The sequence below is a fragment of the Bubalus bubalis genome, chromosome 18 (assembly GCF_019923935.1).
Source record: "Bubalus bubalis isolate 160015118507 breed Murrah chromosome 18, NDDB_SH_1, whole genome shotgun sequence".
In the NCBI taxonomy this organism is placed as follows: Eukaryota; Metazoa; Chordata; class Mammalia; order Artiodactyla; family Bovidae; genus Bubalus; species Bubalus bubalis.
Genome location: NC_059174.1, coordinates 14046881 through 14063946, shown reverse-complemented (window position 1 = coordinate 14063946; position 17066 = coordinate 14046881). Strand labels below are relative to the sequence as shown.

Genomic DNA, 17066 nt, shown 5'->3' with positions numbered 1-17066 from the left:
TACTCCAGCTCAGTAACGGATTTGTTTTGGCCCAGAACCTAGAGGTATTGAGAGAGAGAGATGAAGACAAGCTTGCGGGATCTTGTCCCCCAGCCAGGGATTGAACCCAGGCCTTGACAGTGAAAGCGCTGAGTCCTAACCACTGGACCACCAGGGAATTCCCTAGAATTGTCTTTGTTCAGCATCTGTTTTGAACACAACTCTAGGGAAAGGAAAAGGAACAGTCTTTGTCCCTTGTTAACAGGTGGCTTTCTGAGAAGTTTCCAAAGTTTGTTTGCACAAGATTCATCATGTCCGAAAACGTAGTCTTAATTATGTTTTGAAGAGTTAGGATGTGGACTGTGGAGATTAAGCCCCAGTAAGAAGGAAGGAGGCCAGGCCTGTCGCCTCTCCCAGGGACTTGCGTCCGCCCGGCTGCCCCCTCCCTGCTCTGTCCTTTATGGTTTCTGCACCCCTTGTCCTGTCCGCGTGGGCTTGGTGTCCACGAGGGATGTTCAGGCCTACCTAAACCCTTCACAGATCATTGAATTAATGCTTATTACTTTACTAAAAAAATATTATATTTCTAGGATTTTAGTCACAGTTCACCTTGATTTTAGACTTTTAATTAGGAGCTATTTAAACTGGAATAAATTGTTTTGAAATCTCCCAACAAATGCAATGCCAGGTTGAACTCTCTGGTGAATTCAAAAAGTGCTAAAGTCACCCAGGGAGGGTGTGGGAAGGTAGGTTTCCAGGAGTGGCGGTCATTGGCCAGCACCATGAGGTCACTATGGCAACACTGGGTTACGTGGACTGCTGCGTGCAGTTTCTGTTTAATTATGCAGGATAGGTTTAATTTTTTAGAATCAGGTTTGCACATCTTTGAAATCATTCTTTTGAAGATTGATTTTTTTTCTATGACTTTGCATTTGTTATTGGGTAGCATAATATATTCTGACACTGGATTTGTGAAATTAAAATAAAAATCTGTAATAGACTGTTGTGTAAATTTTTTCAGTCTTTTCAGAATGAAAATTCACTTAAATATTTTAAGACTTGTCTCCCAGAGTTTGAGCACATGTGCAGTGCTGTGGGGAGACTGGAGGAGGCGCCAGCAGGACTTGCAGCCCCCAGAGTGGGTGTCCCTCTTTCTGGCCCGCAGCCCTCTCCAGGGCTCCAGCGCTTTGGCTGTTGGGTCATACTTTTCTGGACCCTTAGTTGGGCTTATCTCTCTTAATGCTCTGGTTCCCATGCCGCCCCTCCGCGGGGACCATAAGACATTTTATCCCGATGTGTGTGTTAGCTGTCCATTGTTCGGCTGCAGCACCGTGGGCTCTTTGGAGGACACCTGTGGTGTGAATCGTTCCATTGTCCCCTTGAAGACCGGAGAGGAGAAAGAGGCAGGGAGAGTGAGGTAGTAGAAAGAGTGCAGAGCTGGAAGCGAGGGCACTGTATGTTTCAGAACTGCAGTGAATCCCTCTGCAGCTCTTCTTCTGAGAGCAGAGTCACAGATCACAGAGTTGAAAAGGTGGGCTTGACTCAGCTCCCAAACCAAGGACAAGCAGAGGGTGTGGGCCTTGGTGCTGCAGAGCACTCGGCCTCAGGCAGGCCGTGGGTCCAGACCCGACTGACCTCTGCTGCGGTGACTGCTCAGCCTGCCCGGGGTCCGTGTGTGAACACGTGGAGTGGACGCTGTGCTGGGCTGGGTTTGCCTGTGGAGCTGCGTATGGCTCATGAGGCTGTTGCAGTGGGACCAGTGTTGTGGACAGCGTGGCCATTTTCACAGGCCTCAGTCCTGAGGTCTGTCCTGTGTGTTTCAACTTCATCTTGAATATTGCTTTGCATTTTAGATCAATTTTCTTACACACACCATCCCCTACAAAATTTTTACTAGTAGCAATTTAACAATCATGTTAACGTGAACTCAGGCCAGCAGCAGCCCAGACACTGTGCAGCTTGTGGGATCTTAGTTCCCTGAGCAGGGGCTGAGCGCGGGCCCCTGGCAGTGGACGCCCAGTCCTAACCACTGGACTGCAGGGAATCCCGTCACTCACACCCCTTCATCACTGTTTTACATGGAGACCGTTGTCACTTGTTTTTCCTTTTGATGCAGTTTTTAGCACTTTCCATTTTCTTAGAAGTAAAAACCATTAACTTTGTGTTACACATTCAGAGGTCACATATTGGGTTGGCCAAAAAATTCCTTCAGTTTTAAAGTAAAAATAAGATACATTTTTCATTTTCACCAAGAACTTTATTGAACAGTGTATTCACTGTTTTGTTCCACTGCCTTCTGCCATTTTTCAGGTAATTTCATAAAAATCTGCCTTCCCAAAGCTTTTTATCTTTTTGAGCAAAGAACTGTTTCTGGTGCCTTTTACAGTCTTCCAGGGAATTGAAATTTTTTCCATTAAGAGAATTTTTAAAGATTCAAGTAAATGGAAATCTGAAGGTGCAATGTCTGCTGACTATGGCAGATGTATCAGAACTTCCCAGCCAAGCTGTAATAGTTACTGCCTGATCATCTAAGAAACATGCATTCTTGTGTATCCTGATGGAAGATTATGTGTTTTCTGTTGGCTAATTCTGGCTGCTTTTTGTGGAGTGCTGCTTTCAGTTGGTGTGATTGGGAGCATTACTGAATTAATCATTTGGTTTTCTAGAAGGAGCTCATAGTAGAGGACTCCCTTCCAATCCCGCTGTATACACACCACCACCGGCCTTTGGTGAGGTTAGTGGTGGCTCATTTTGCTTGCCCCAAGATCTCTTCTGTTCCCATATTATTGTGCAGTATCCACTTTTCATCGTCTGTCACAATTTGTTTTAAAATTGCAACATTTTTGTTTACATTTAAGAAGAGAATTGCATGTGGGAATACGGTCAATACGTTTTTTTTCTTGCTTAACTTTATGTGGAACCTTAATATCAAAGTGATGAACATAATCTAGATGGTGCAAATGATTTTTACTGCTTGATTTGGATATTTTAAGTGTGTCGACTCTCCCTCGTAATGTAACGTTGATTGTTCCCAGTTAATGTCTTGATTTGATCGCTGCCAGCTTCAACTAGTCTACCTGACTCTGGAGAATCGTCCAGGGAGAAATCTCTAGCACGAAACTTTGCAAACCACTTTGGACACGTTTGGTCAGTCACAGCCCCGTGTCCATACACAGCACAAATCTTTTCTTTGCATTTCAGTTGTGATTTTACCTTTCTTGAAATAGTAAAGCATAATATACTGAAAATGTTGCTTTTTTCCCATATTCAGTATTAAAATGCACACACACAAATTCACCATTTTTGAGTTTTTAGAAAATGTGTGCTGATGTGACAGCCATCACAATATAATCTAACAAAATTGTTTTGAATCAAGTTAAAGACATCTAAGCACTACTGGAGAGAGCCATCTTATGGAAAAAACAGAGTGAACTTTTTGGCTAACCCAATATAATTGTGCTTATGATTCATACATAGAGCTGCTCTTACCTAAATATCGTCCATCTTTCAGAAATCTTTTGTTTTTACCGAAGACAGTGGAACTTATTAACCTTCAGTGCTAAGTAGGCGCGGTACGAGTTTTGTTGTTGCTGTGTACATATGTGTTTTTGCACAGCATCTGCCGTGCATGAAGGTGATGCTCTGTCATGATAGTCACCTATGAGATGATCAGAAGGATGTAGTTACATTTCATGCTTGAGATAGAGTCCTTTTATTTTGAAGGATCTGTTCGAGATCCTCTAGGACAGTGTCTTCCAAAATGTGAATCATGACCCGTCATTCTTAGTTAAGAAAATCTCCCTGCCCCAAGGACATAGACACAGCTTTCTGTACCGTCTGAAAATGTTGTTGTACTTCTGCTGTTTATGTTTGAGCCTGTACTCTGTCCCAGACTGATGTCTGTGCACGAGCTGATTGCTCACAGCTTCATCCATGAGTGGACTGTCCTTTGCTTGCTGATCTGGAGTGCTTGCTGTCATGAATGGGGTCTCCCTGTGTGTGTGCCCACGCGGTGGTGGAGCTTGTGTGCGTCCCATTGGTTGCCTTGTCTGTCCTGGTGACACTGTCCCGTTTTTCATCATAGGTTCTAACTGTGCTGATGTCTTGAAATGCACCTGGCTTGTATGTGTTCATCTGTATTTTTATCCAGGAATTTCTTTTTCTACAGATGAGAAAACTTAAGACTGATACAGGCTGTTAGAATGTACCCAGGGTCACTGCCAATACAGTGGCATGGTCAGAATTTTAACAACGGCCATTAGACGCCACTGACTCTGACCTGAGCTTGCATGCATGGCCCCACATTGATCTTCAGGAAATTAACCTGGCTGCTTGTGAAGGTGGTGAGCTGGCACTCACAGATGCATCAGGGGTAGGAGAGCTGTGCCCAGGTGCACGGTCTGTGATGGCAGTCAGTGGAGTGTGCAGCCCTCTCGGGAGGAGGCCCTAGGGGCAGGGCCTCACTGTGGCCTGCCTGCTGCTGGGAGGAGCGCAGGTGCCGAGGCAGACAGTGCTCTGTTTTTGGTGTATATTGAAGACTTTGTGTGACTTCTGTCTTGTATTCTCAGTCATAGAATACATAAGTGTCTTTTTTTAAAGTTTATTTATTCATTTATTGGCTGTGCTGGGTCTTTGTTGCTGGGTGGGCTTTTCTCTGGTTGCAGTGGGCGGGGCTGCTCTCTAGTTGTGGTGCGAGGGCTTCTTACTGTGGTGACGTCTCTTCTTGTGGAGCACGCGCTCTGGGCCACGCAGGCTTCAGTAGCTGCGGCTCCCGGGCTCTAGAGCACAGGCTCAGTATTTGTGGTGCACAGGCTTAGTTGCTCCACAGCATGTGGGGTCTTCCCAGACCAGAGATTGAACCCATGTCTCCTGCATTGGCAGGCGAATTGATCACTACTGAGCCATCAGGGAAGCCCTATAAGTGTCATTTTTGACTCATGGAATGAGAGCCATGTCCCGTCCCCTCGCAGCTTATACATTGACATTACTTCACTTAGAGATCTGTCCTGTGTTTACATTGTGGGCCTCTTCTCAGGAATCTAACTTAGTGCTAATGTCATTTTTCTGAAAATGGTAGCATACATGTCAGGTTAGGTTTGGGTGAGTATGATTTTTCGTCACAATTCTCCTTGTCAGCTTTTAGGAGATTGGGGACACTCTGTGCTGAGTCGTGAGGCCCCCTCCCATCTTTTTAACGATACCATTGATAAATGTATATTAAATTCAGAATTTCACTAACTTGGGGTAAGCGGGTCAGTGCATCTAAGAGCTGCTGCTGCTGCTAAGTTGCTTCAGTCATGTCTGACTCTGTGCGACCCCATAGATGGCAGCCCACCAGGCTCCCCTGTCCCTGGGATTCTCCAGGCAATAATACTGGAGTGGGTTGCCATTTCCTTCTCCAATGCATGAAAGTGAAAAGTGAAAGTGAAGTCGCTCAGTTGTGTCCAACTCTTAGCAACCTCATGGACTGCAGCCCACCAGGCTCCTCCATCCATGGGATTTTCCAGGCAAGAGTACTGGAGTGGGGTGCCATTGCCTTCTCCAGGGGATCTTTCTGACCCAGGGATTGAACCAGGGTCTCCTGCATTTCAGGCAGACTCTTTACCATCTGAGCCACCAGGGAAGCCCCTGATCCTTACTTCAAGATGTCTCAGCCGATAGTTGGTTAGTTTACTCTCATAATCATAATTACTGAAAAATATGTAGTTATGGCTTCCCTGGTGGCTCAGTGGTAAAGAATTCGTCTGTCAATGCAGGAGACACGGGTTCCGTCCCTGGTCTGGGAAGATTCCACATGCTGTGGAGCAACTGCGCCCACAGTGCCACAACCAGTGAGCTGTGCTCCAGAGCCTGGGAGCCGCAGCTACTGAGCCTGTGTGCCCGAGGAGCTGTGCCCCGCGGTGAGGGGAGCCCCGACCGCAGTGAGGAGCCTGCGCACCGCAGCGAAGAGGAGCCCCCACTCACTGAGACTAGAGAAAGCCACAAAGACTCAGCATAGCCAGAAGCAAATACATAAAATTATTAAAAAAAAATAATAAAAAACAGAAAAGTCTACAGTCAGGATGTTTTGTTTGCACGTGTGCTACAGTGTGCTGTTGATGTATTTAAGTCTGAAGGAAGTAGACAGTGGCTCCAGGAGGCAAGGGCTGCCCTGATGCTCTCATGCGTTTTGGTCTGAGTTGCGATATTCTTGCTGAATGATCATTCTGCTTTGTTCTCTTCTCACACCCAGGGTTTGAGATTTCCTAGTAATACTTGCTGTAAGGAAACAGTGTGTCTTTTCTACTGGAGTTTCTCTTCCTGCTGAGGGTCATCTGCCAGGAAAGAAATTTGGATATTAATGTTTTAATAGAAGAAGAATTTACTCACTTTTCAGAATGGAGATTCTTTGCTTGAGGGGTCTCCTGGAAGACTGGGCGGAGGGGACGCATGTGGACCGGTGGGCGTATCCTTGCTTGGCGGCAGAACCTGTCGGCTGACGGGCTTGTCACTCTAACAGTCTAGCACTGTCACTGCAACAGAGTGTCTTCTGGAAATTTGAGGTGGTTTAGAAATGAAATGCAGCACCAGCATATTAGGTTAAATACAAATTTAAAAGAGGAAGATCTCTCCTTCCTTGACAAGTTGAAAGCACGTTTGTGCAGGCAGGGCGACTGCAACCGAGGGCTGGTGGGTGGGCGTTGGGCTCCCAGCAGGCCGGTCACCACACTTCTGCGCACACCTGCAGGTTAGGCCGCACCCCACCCTGTAGCCCTTTGCACGAGGCGTTTTAGGGTGCTGTTGCTGTGATTGTGTGTTTGTGTAGTCTTCAGGGTGGGGACCCCTCTCACGCCCAGGATCACAGCACAGATCACTCACGACAGATTAGATCACTGGTAGCCCAAAGACGATCTTGACCTGAGCCCCGACTTCTATGAGTGGCACAGCCTAGCTGGTCCACACTCTTCGCTTTATTAGGAAGGCTTGGGTCCTGCCCCTCAGAGCAGATTTTGGACCCAGGAGGCCTGTGTCTTGGCAGGTATTGTGTCAGGCTGTTGGGTAGGCTTTCATTTGGTGGCCAAGCAGCTGGGCTGGAGCACGGTCAGTGGACCGGTAGCTGGCGTCCTTATGTCCTTGTGTTGACAGATGGACTTCGGGTCCCCTCTTGAGTGTGAGCTAGTCCTGCTCCGGTCATTTCTGTGGTCTTCCATCTCAAATCAGCACTCTCCAGCGTATTTAGAGGGTGAGGGTGGTAAGGATTCTCAAGGTTTTGTGTTTAGGGGTTTGGGTAGGCAAATGGGACTAGAACAGTGATTATGTATTAGATTTGCTTGGAAAATATTAAAACAGTTTTGCAATACTCACCCCAAGACACACAGAATCTGAAGCATCTTCCGGGGTGGGAATGTTCCGGGAACAAATCAGTCAAGATTGAAATCTTTGAAATACAAGGGCATGTCTTCTGAGCAACCTGTTGTTTCTTCTGAGCCACTTGTTTCCACCTGGAGCGTGGAAAGTCCTGGGTGGCGGTGGAGTCTGAAATTCTTGGTGGGAGCTGGAGACTCGGAGGCCAGTGTCCTGTCTGCGTCGTTGGCCCAGTTTTTGTGGTTAAAGAAGAGCACATGTGTATGTCACGCAGCTTTCCTCACCCAGTCTCTGCAGGCTGAGGGAGTGCTTCCAGTCTGAGCACTTAAGCTGGCTTGAATGGGGCTGGTGAACACACCTTGTTTTGCATTCGATACTCTGGCTTGGAAGCTCTGTGGCGGGAGCGAGGTGGAGGAAGAGCACAGTGTGCAGGTGGGTGCGGCGAGGGCTGTCGCAGCTCTTGGAACTGGTGAGTCCGGAAAGGAGACTGTGGACACTTCGTTTCTGGACATGCGCTGACTTGGAGGTGAGGCAGCCCCCGGCGCTCTGGGAGACGGCATGCTGGGCCTGTGACCTCGGGAGCTGTCAGGAGCCCACCAGGCACCATCGCTTGGCTGGGCTAGAGGGACGCACTGGCCAGGGAGGGCATCTTACTGTGTTTTTACCTCTGATTAATTTTGCCCACTAATCGCATGTATTTGGGGTGAATTTTCACTTGGGTCAAAGGGTGATTGGGAGCTGGGTGGATTGTAAGGGCACGGATGCTCGGAGGTCTGGAGCCGGGCACTGGACTGTGACTCTGGGAAGCGGCCTCCTCTCCGCACCCGCTCTCCCAGGGTCAGTTGTGTTCTCCTGCTCCGAGGCCAACGCTGGGCCTCATGCTGTGCCTGCTAGTGCCCAGGGCGCGGTGTGCAGCCCCGGAGTTGAGCACAACCGTTGTCTTCCAGCATGATGGCCACCTGACGGAGAACCAGAGAGTGGGCCTGGAGAACAGCCCCAGGACACGGGAGTGGAGGGGAGGCATCTCCTGTGAGGGAAACGGGATGTCTTCCAGAAACTGGAAGCAGTCTGGGGTTGCTGGGGTGCCTGTGTCCCCAGGGCGCTCACCTTTAGTGGGGTGCCTGCAGTGGGAACCCGCCCTCCCAGCAGGAAAATGGGAGCTCCTTTGCTCTGTGTGTGTGTGTGTACGTGTGTGCATGTACATGTGTGCACATACCCATGTGCGTCATCAGGGTGGCGTCTGAAGTTTGGACTCGAATCCACCCCTCGTGAGCCCAGTGACTCCTGTGGGCAGAGTGGGGTGTGTAGGGGTAAACCAGACATGGTGCGTACCCTTCTCAGCAGCGTGGTGGGAGTTGTGATGACATGGGTGGGGAAGCACTGGGGCTGCTGAGTCAGGAGTCTGGCCGGCTGGTGGGGGCTGAGAGAGCAGAGGTTTGGAGCTGGATGACTCCAGGCTTCTGTCTGGGGTTTGGTCATGAGCTGGGCACAGCAGGTTTGGACTTGGAGGATCTTCTAGACAGGAGTGCCCTGAACCAGGGCAGGAAATACAGTCGTAATTACCTTGGGGCTTATCTGTGTGCGTGTGTGATGTGGCGTGTCTCTGGTATGGTGAGCTTTGTGAGTTCAGTGGGGAGCTCTGAGCTGGAGATTGGGAATGGGGTCTAATAGAGGGCTGGTCTGATTGCCCCTGGCAGGCCCACAGGAGCGGGAGCGCTGACAGCAGAGAGGCTGCTGCGGGCTGTGATTCTGGACACAAGTGTCACGGCCGCAGCCCTGGCTCCTGAGATGGGGTGTCTGTAGGGCCAGGCGCCAGTGCCCCCGGCCACGGCAGGGAACAGTGTCCTCTCTGTGGAGAGCGGGGTGCTGACTGGGAATTCTGAGTTTGCTGGGAGCTAAACACTGGTAGTCTGTTTCCTGGCTTAGACCCCCAGGAAAGCTGTCTCCTGTCTTGGTGGTCAGGGTCTCCAGTGTGTCTGTGATGTCTGAGTGACCGTGTTCTGTGTGGCTTGTTGTGTGGAAGGGGTGTGGGCGCTTAGCACCCTAGGCCCAGGAAGCGCCCAGGGTGGTGGAGGGTGGTGTGTCCCAAGTGACAGCATGCTGGTGTCAGAGACTGAACAGTAGTTGTTATTTGCTGTATTCCAGGTGTCGACTCCATCTAAACACTGTGTTATCCTATTACTGTCTTTATAGGAAAATCAAGACACTTAGTGAGCAGCTTGTGCTTTTCAAGAAAACCAAGGTGTGGTTGGAAGCTGCTTTTCTAGTCCTTGCGCTTAATGTCAGCTTCAGAAATCCTGTGCCAGCAACAGGACAAAAAAGTCCTGACCCAGCTGTGTACACACACGTGTAGCTCGTGTGCAGACCCTGGGAGTCCACTGTCCACGAGCGCTTGTCCCGCCAGCCGTGCCCGGTTCCTGTCTGCGCGTCCCATCCTGACACGGCACCACTGGTGTGTGTGGAGACGGGAGGGTGCCTGATGGGATTGTGGAGACCGGGTTTGCATGTTCCTGAGGCCGCACAGCTCTCTCGGAAGGGTCGTGTTGCTGTGACCCTGCCGTGTCACCTCCTCTTCCCACCAGCAGTGTCGCTGGTTCATATGGCCAGGCCACAGTGTCCACTGATTTGACTTCTGGCATAGGTCTTTGGAGAGGCCTCTCAATAAAATCTGTGTTTTTTTGTGTGTTTTTTTTTGTTTTTTTTTTAATTAATAGTGATTCTGGAGGATCATATATGGTGCCATTTGCTCTTTTGATACTAGATTTTGAGTTTACTTTCAAATAGTTGAAGTCGCTGGTTTTGATGTAAAAATAATTGATGAATGAAAAGATTGTTTTTAGTTGTCTGTGTACCTTTAAACTCCTAGTTTTGAATGAATACATTATAAATCAAATGTATTATTTCATGTACCTAAATTTTTTATTACTATTTTATTTTTGGCTTTGCTGGGTCTTTGTTGCAACGTGGGTGCTTCCTCTGGTTGTGGTGGGGAAGGGCTGCTCTTCGTTGCGGCACACAGGCTTCTCGTTGCGGTGGCTTCTCATTGCAGAGCACCTGTCCTCGAATGGGCAGGCTTCAGCAGTGGGGCACATGGGCTTGCTTGTCCCGCAGCATGTGAAATCATCCGAGACCAGGGCTCAAACCCGTGCACTTTGCATTGGCAGGTAGATAGCCACTGAACTGCCCGGGAAGTCTCAAGTTTCATGTGTTTTTGAAAGACCCAGATACATTCAGTATATCCCTCCAAGACATTTTTTCATTCATTGATAAGATTTTTGAGATTTGCTTCTGATGTATAGCTGCAGCTTACTTATGAGTAAGGGGGCTGTTTGCCTGTGTCTGGCCTGCCCACGAGGCCCCTCTGTGTGATATTTCTTAGTGACATTGATGACACGTGCTGGTCCTTGTGGGGTCGCCCAGGCCCTCTGGCTTCTCCTGAGCTGGACCTAGAGGCACGTCTCTGACCTTGGATCCTGGGACCTCATTTGGTCTGAATCATTGTCCTTTGCCTTTGTGGGCAGGTCCCTGGGTAGGTGAAGGGAGGAAGTGGGGAGGGGACAGTGTCGTGGGACTGGCCCGTCTGAGGGGCAGGCGCGGCTGGCGTGCAGGTTTTGTCAGCGAAGGGTGAGTTCCAATTTTACTCTTGAGTGTGACAGTGAGTCTGTAGAAGCTACAAAATCCGTAACTCTGGCAGAGGCTTACTGTCAAACTCCTGAAAGGAGAACGTCTGCGGATGGCCCTTCCAGGGCCCCAGGCCTCAGGCGCCTGCTCTGGGGAGAATGACTGGCCCGTTCTGGTGTTCTCTCCTTAACTGGCCTTTCTGAGCAGTGCTGTCCAGGAGCGGAGTCCAGACAGAGGTGTCTGCTTGGGGTGCCCTCCCTGAGTCCCGGGTGTGAGCGCCTCTCCTGTACAGCCAGACACCCTAAAACCTTGGGGTTGTCGGAGTGACCCAAAGTGAAGGAAGGGCCATGATGTAGTCCACACACAGAGAGGCGACATTACGAAAAGAACTGAGGGGAAATTAGTATTTATAGGCGCTCACTGGATTCTCTTGTTTCAGAATCTCCTCACCGCTGCTCTGGGACACGCCTCTGTTGGATTTAATTTACAGTCATCAGCCACGGCTTTCAGCGATGGACTCGGTAAGAATTTTATTGCACCTGCTCTCTCTCAACAGTTTGTATTGTTTTCATTGGTTTGTAAAAAGAAGTATTAAAGTCATTCTTACCTCTCCTTGCTGGTTTTCTTGGGCTTGATAGAGTTTTGTCTCAGTATCTGGGTTTTGTCTTGGATTTCAGGGAAACAAGGGGCTGCAGGGTGGTGGTGAGCCTTGTGGGTCAGTAGGTAGCTTCCCTGGTGTCCCAGGGAGAGGCACCTGTGGGCACATGAAGACACTGGGCAGCCTGGTCTGTGCAGAAAGTTGACTTCTTACCAGAGTTTTGTCTTAGTGGCTCTGTCCCCAAGTGGCCTGGGCCCGCGGCCCCGCGTGCTCCCTGTCTGGGGATCTGGGCCTGCCGCGCTCGCGCCACCTGAGCGTTGCCACCCCTCCGCTGGGGGAGCGGGGTGGCCCATGCTGCTCTGTGTGCGGGCCGGCGAGTAGGCACACGGGAATTTCCTTAGGTTTGAGGCCCGCGTGTGTGGTTGGTGGGTCTGGGGTGGGCTCTTGGCCGGGTTGCCTTGAGCTTGCCTTCTCCTGGGAGTCCTGGTGCAGCCTCAGCCTGGCTGGACACTCGGCTCTAGGACAGAGTCCTCCTCCCTTAGGGGACACGTCCCAGGGGCAGTTCCTTGTGTCTTCTGATCTGTGGATTGATAACAGTTGGAAAGAAAACTGTTGACTCCTTTCAGTGTTTCATACCTTGACCTGGTATTAAGGTTTTAAAGCCAACAGCCCCAGAGTGTATTCTGTGTGTTTTGTGCTGTTTCCAGCAGACAGGGAAGAAGCCTTCCCTGCTGCTCAACCCCACGGACCCAACCCTGCCTCAGCCGTCCTGTGTGCGGCCACTTTGAGATGCACCTGGCCGGCCTCCCTGATGATGGAAGTGTTTCCTTGGAAATGGAGTTGAGTGCGATGGAGAACTCTGAGTTTGCAGGGTGGTCTGGAGTGGGAGAGCAGCCGGCCCGGCCACTGGTGGGTGGTGCGGGGTCGGGGTGTGGTGGGCTCTGTTGCACCCGGGAGGCCCCCAGGGTGGTCTTCCAGGATGAACCCATGCATTCCTGGGCTGTGTGGACTGTCTTGGACCTCAGGGCAGCCACTGAGAGCCTCTGCCCTGGGGCGGGAGGCAGAGGGGAGCCAGGCCCACCCACACCTGCAGGCTTGAGCCTGGCCTTTGTTTGGAGACTGGAAGGCTGGCCTTAATTTATGACAAGAAAAAACAAGATGCTGCCTAAATGAGGTAATTAGTAAGCATTTGGTGATTCTTGATGAAAAGAAAACAATTTACCAGCCAGGCTGCTGACAGGTTCCGGGGCTGGCCTGATGGCTCTAGTGGATTTTGAGCAGTGGGCGTGTTCCTATTGGGAATGTTGTCTGAGATGGAAGGGTTGTCATTTTGACAGTACATCACACAGGTAATCCAGGGTATCTAATGCTGTTGATCACTTTTGTGAACCATAAATATTCAGTCAATACTGATTACACTGATTATAATTGTCTTCAGAAGTCCACTGTTTGGATGGGATAGAGATAAGGGTGTGACTGTGGGTGTGAACACGGGTGGAAGGGTCTACATTCCGTGACCTTTCTTGGCATCTGAAGGCACAAGTTTAAAAACACTAATTTTGCAGGCTTTGTAATGCTTTTTCATTGTTATTCATATCATCCACTGTTCTTAATTTTCATTCTGACCACATAAGGTGGAATGTGAACCACTGAGGTCCCATCTGAGGTCACCGTTTCCAAGAGGTGGCTACGTGTTTCCATCTGTGCGCGTGTGCCTGCCCGGCACCCTTTAGGGCCCGGTTTGGATGGACTCCGGGCTGGTCTGTAGCGCCTGTGGCTCCGGGGTCCATGGCGGGGCAGGCTGATTGGATGTGCAAGTTTTTTTTTGTTTTTTTTTTTTTGGCGCACACGGTTTGAAGGTCATACTGTGTTACAGTTAATGACCCTGCCTCCACCTGAGCAGCATCCGGCCACTGGTGGCTGTGGCCCTTCACATCACAGCACACGCGGTGTGCCTGGGCTGCAGGGCGGTGGCGGGTGGATTTGCAGTTGGTGAGAAGCTCGTAGATCATAGTGTGCTAATAATACATTTGCCTGTTTAACAGAGATATTTGTCAGGATTTAAAAATAGATAACAAAGCACACTTTTTGCTTCTTTCTCAAAGAAATATGCATAGCTAATTATACAAGTAAAACTTATGTATTCTAGATTTTTGAGTATAATAATTTTTTATTATAATTTTAGAGTTCTGGCTGCTCTAGGTTCTCTTAAAATACATACAAAGTATGGAATATTAGATGTCATTTAAATTAGGTTTCATTAAATGCTTGCTTTTGTTCCTATAAAAATTGGCCACTGTGTTTACATGCTTTCCCAGAAAAGTTCTCACTCTTGCCCACCACAGGTCTTGGTGGTCAGTAGAACACTGGTTCTCTTACGCCAAGACGTTTGAGGTGCTGGGAAAACTCGTGTGGCCAAGGAGAGGGTTTGGGAAGCAGGCAGGTGAGAGAAACAGGGCGTCTGGGCCCAGCTTGCACCCTAGTTTGTCCGGGTGTTTCTGGCTGCAGCAGCCTCAGGGCTCTGGTTCCACAGCTGTGCTGGGCAGGAAGGCGCTGGAAGGGCTTGTGGGCTGTTAGTAGCAGCTCATCTGTTGCTTATAACATTGCAGTCATTTTCCTTCCATTGTTAGCGACAGGGATTCTCACGGAACCAGTGTTCTTTGTATTTATTTATATTTATTTGACTCTACTGTGTCACTTGTGGAATCTGAGTTCCCCGACCAGGGCTTGAACCCGGGCTTCGGCAGTGAAAGTGTGGAGTCCTAACCACCAGGGACCACTAGGGAACTCCCTGTTTTATTTTTTGAGCCATCAAATTTTAAAAGCTGGCTAAAGGGATTTCCTCCAAGTGTTATGTTGGAGGGTGAAGAGATGGCCTGCATCTGCTTCAGAGCAGAGCTGCATAGCTTCTGTGAAACCCGAGCTGAACTGGCCTGTGGGGCCAGCATGGAGTCCCTCCTCCTTCCTCCCGCCACTCAGGACCGGGGTCTGTGAGGCTTTCGAGGTTTCTGCAGGCCGATGTTTGAGGCCATTCCTAAGTCCACTTGGACCTCAACGGGAGGAGGAGGTTGGGTAAGGTGGTGGAGGTGCTGTGCGCTGGTGGGCTGTCTGGGGGCTGACCAGACGGAGGAAGGGAGGAGGGTGTGGGCGGAGGTGGGGAGGCGCCTTTGTGGCTGGACAGTGTTTACTCTAGAATAGATGCCTTTTTTAAAAAATTAATTTTTGTTGGTGTCTAGTTGATGTACAATGTTGTGTTAGTTTCTGCCGTACAGCAAAGTGGCTCAGTTATACATGTTTCCACTCTTCTTCAGATTCTATTTCCATATAGGTCATTACAGAGTATTGATAGGGTTCCCTAGAGTTATCAGTTCTATACATAGTAGTGCTTATCTGGCATGGAATTGGTACCTTGATTGTCACTTGTGTTGTTGTTTAGTCGCTCAGTTGTATCTCTTTGTGACCCTTTGGACTGTAGCCCACCAGGCTCCTCTGTCCATGGGATTCTCCACGCAAGAATACTGGAGTGGGTTGCCATTCCCTTCTCCAGGGGATCTTCCTGACCCAGGGATCGAATCCGTGTCTCCTGCATTGGCAGCAGAATTCTTTACCACTGAGCCACCAGGGAAGCCAGACATTCGTGTTGCCCCTGGGGAATAGGGATTTGGGTATTCTTAGCGTCAAGAAAAGGGATGGTGGTGAGGTTCTCGATGTGCTGTGTTCTGAGGGTGAGGATGCCGTGTTTGATCTGCAGAGTTGTCTGCTGGGGGAGCTGCAGGTGGACTGAGGGCTGACCAGAAGGCGAGGAAGGGAAGCAGAGCAGAGCCACAGCAGTGCAGGGCCGTGGTGAGGGCAGCGTGGCCCGGGCTGCCATCAGGAAGGCGGGGCAGGCAGTGCTCGCGTGCCCGCTGTCTCAGCGCCTGCCCGCTCCCTGCTTCTGTCCAGGCAGAGGCCCTGGGGCCGGGCCGGAGTGCCAGGAGGAAGGAGCGGGTGGGAACCAGCTCTTGGGAAGTCACGTGGCACTTACGCCTTGGACTCTGTGGACCTTTTGTGAACGGGTGGTTTATCACAAGTAAACCCGGGGCCCTTGAGCACCTTGGAGGGTCCTGGCTGTCTGGGTGGGGGGGTCTCATGGGCCGTGCATCTGCATCTGGTCCCCAGCCAACTGTCCACTTCAGCCTCCTCCAGGAACCTCCTCCTTGTCCATTTTCTCCATCTCCTAGTTAGGGTCAGCCTGGGTTTAAAATTTGTTCTTGTTAATTTTGGGGGCAAGGATTTTTTACTTTTTTAATTTTTCTGTTCTTTTGAAAAGTTTACTGTCTAGCTCACCTCCCCTGCGCCTGGCACCCCTGCGTGTTTTCGTCTTGGCCTCGGGCAGAGCGGCGGACATAGGGAGGAGCCGCAGGAAGCCTGGGCTGCAGAAGCAGGACAGTGGGTTCCTGCCCTGTGTGTGTGTGTGTGTGTGTGTGTGTGTGTGTGTGTGTGTGTGTGTGTGTGTGTGTGTGTCTAGCGTCTGTGTGAATTGGGTGCTGGAGCCTGTGGAGTCAGCGCTGCTGCAGCCCAGCCTCTCAGCTAGCATGTCAGATGCTGTCTTGGCTTGAGGCCCATGGCATGAGTGGGTCAGGGGAAGAACAGGTTTGCAGCCCTGCCTGGGGGGTGGGGCACAGCTGGAGAAACCCTGTTGTGGGCATTTTTTATGGGAAAAGCTATGATCAGATGTGTAAGCTCCTCTAATCTCCTTGAGCTAATACTTCACTTTTTTTTTTAGAAGAAAAAATATCCCTTTTCTTTGTGCTTGAGTCTGCACAGAACATCTCCCTGGCATCCTCCATCTGGTGACAGCTGTCCTTCAGGTCTCTGGGCGGGTCTCCATCTCCCAAGGCTAATGTGGGAGGGGTCCTACTCTTCCAGGAACCCCAAAGCGCTGTGAGCGGCACCGACTGTCCAGACACCTTCACTTTTGTATTTCTTCCCCATTTCCTACATTTTTATCATAAGGCTGTAGGCCTCAAAGATGCTGAATAGTAGCGTTTTCAAGGTTCCATAACTATCAGCAGCAGACTGAGTGCATCCTGGAGTCCTGGTTACACTGAGGAGAGAGGTCACCATGCAAGCGTCTGCCTTGAGGGGGGGCAGGGAGCGAATGCAGGGGCCCCTCTTTATGCTTGTGCCATGATTGTGCCGCAGTGTGTGTGATGGGGGTGTGTGTGGGTTTGTGGTGGCTGTGTGGCGTATCTGTGGTGGGGGATACGTGGTGGTGGGGTGCTGTGTGTGTGGGTTTGTGGTGTTTGTGTGATGGGTGCTGTGTGTGTGTATGTATGTGGGTTTGGGCTTGTGATGTGTATAATGTGTATCTGGTGGGGGAAATGTGTGGTGCTGTGTATGTAGGTTTGTGGTGGCTGTGTGGCATATCTGTGGTGGGGGATGTGTGGTGGTGGGTGCTGTGTGTGTGTGTGTGTTTGTGGTGGCTGTGTGGCTTATCTGGTGGGGGGTATAGTGGTGGGGTGCGGTGTATGGGTGTGTGGCA

The 17066-nt window shown here is 50.1% G+C and overlaps 1 protein-coding gene across 6 annotated transcripts in view; it reads left to right on the top strand.

Moving 5' to 3' along the window:
• The window catches only part of ANKRD11 (ankyrin repeat domain 11), a 119188-nt gene that overhangs the window by 42125 nt on the left and 59997 nt on the right, over nucleotides 1–17066 (top strand). For all 6 annotated transcript variants that reach the window (XM_025268539.2, XM_025268547.2, XM_025268541.2 and 3 more), the window contains exon 2: nucleotides 11384–11465. The gene's annotated coding sequence lies outside the window, so the exon portion shown is untranslated. The remainder of the gene's footprint in view (nucleotides 1–11383; nucleotides 11466–17066) is intronic.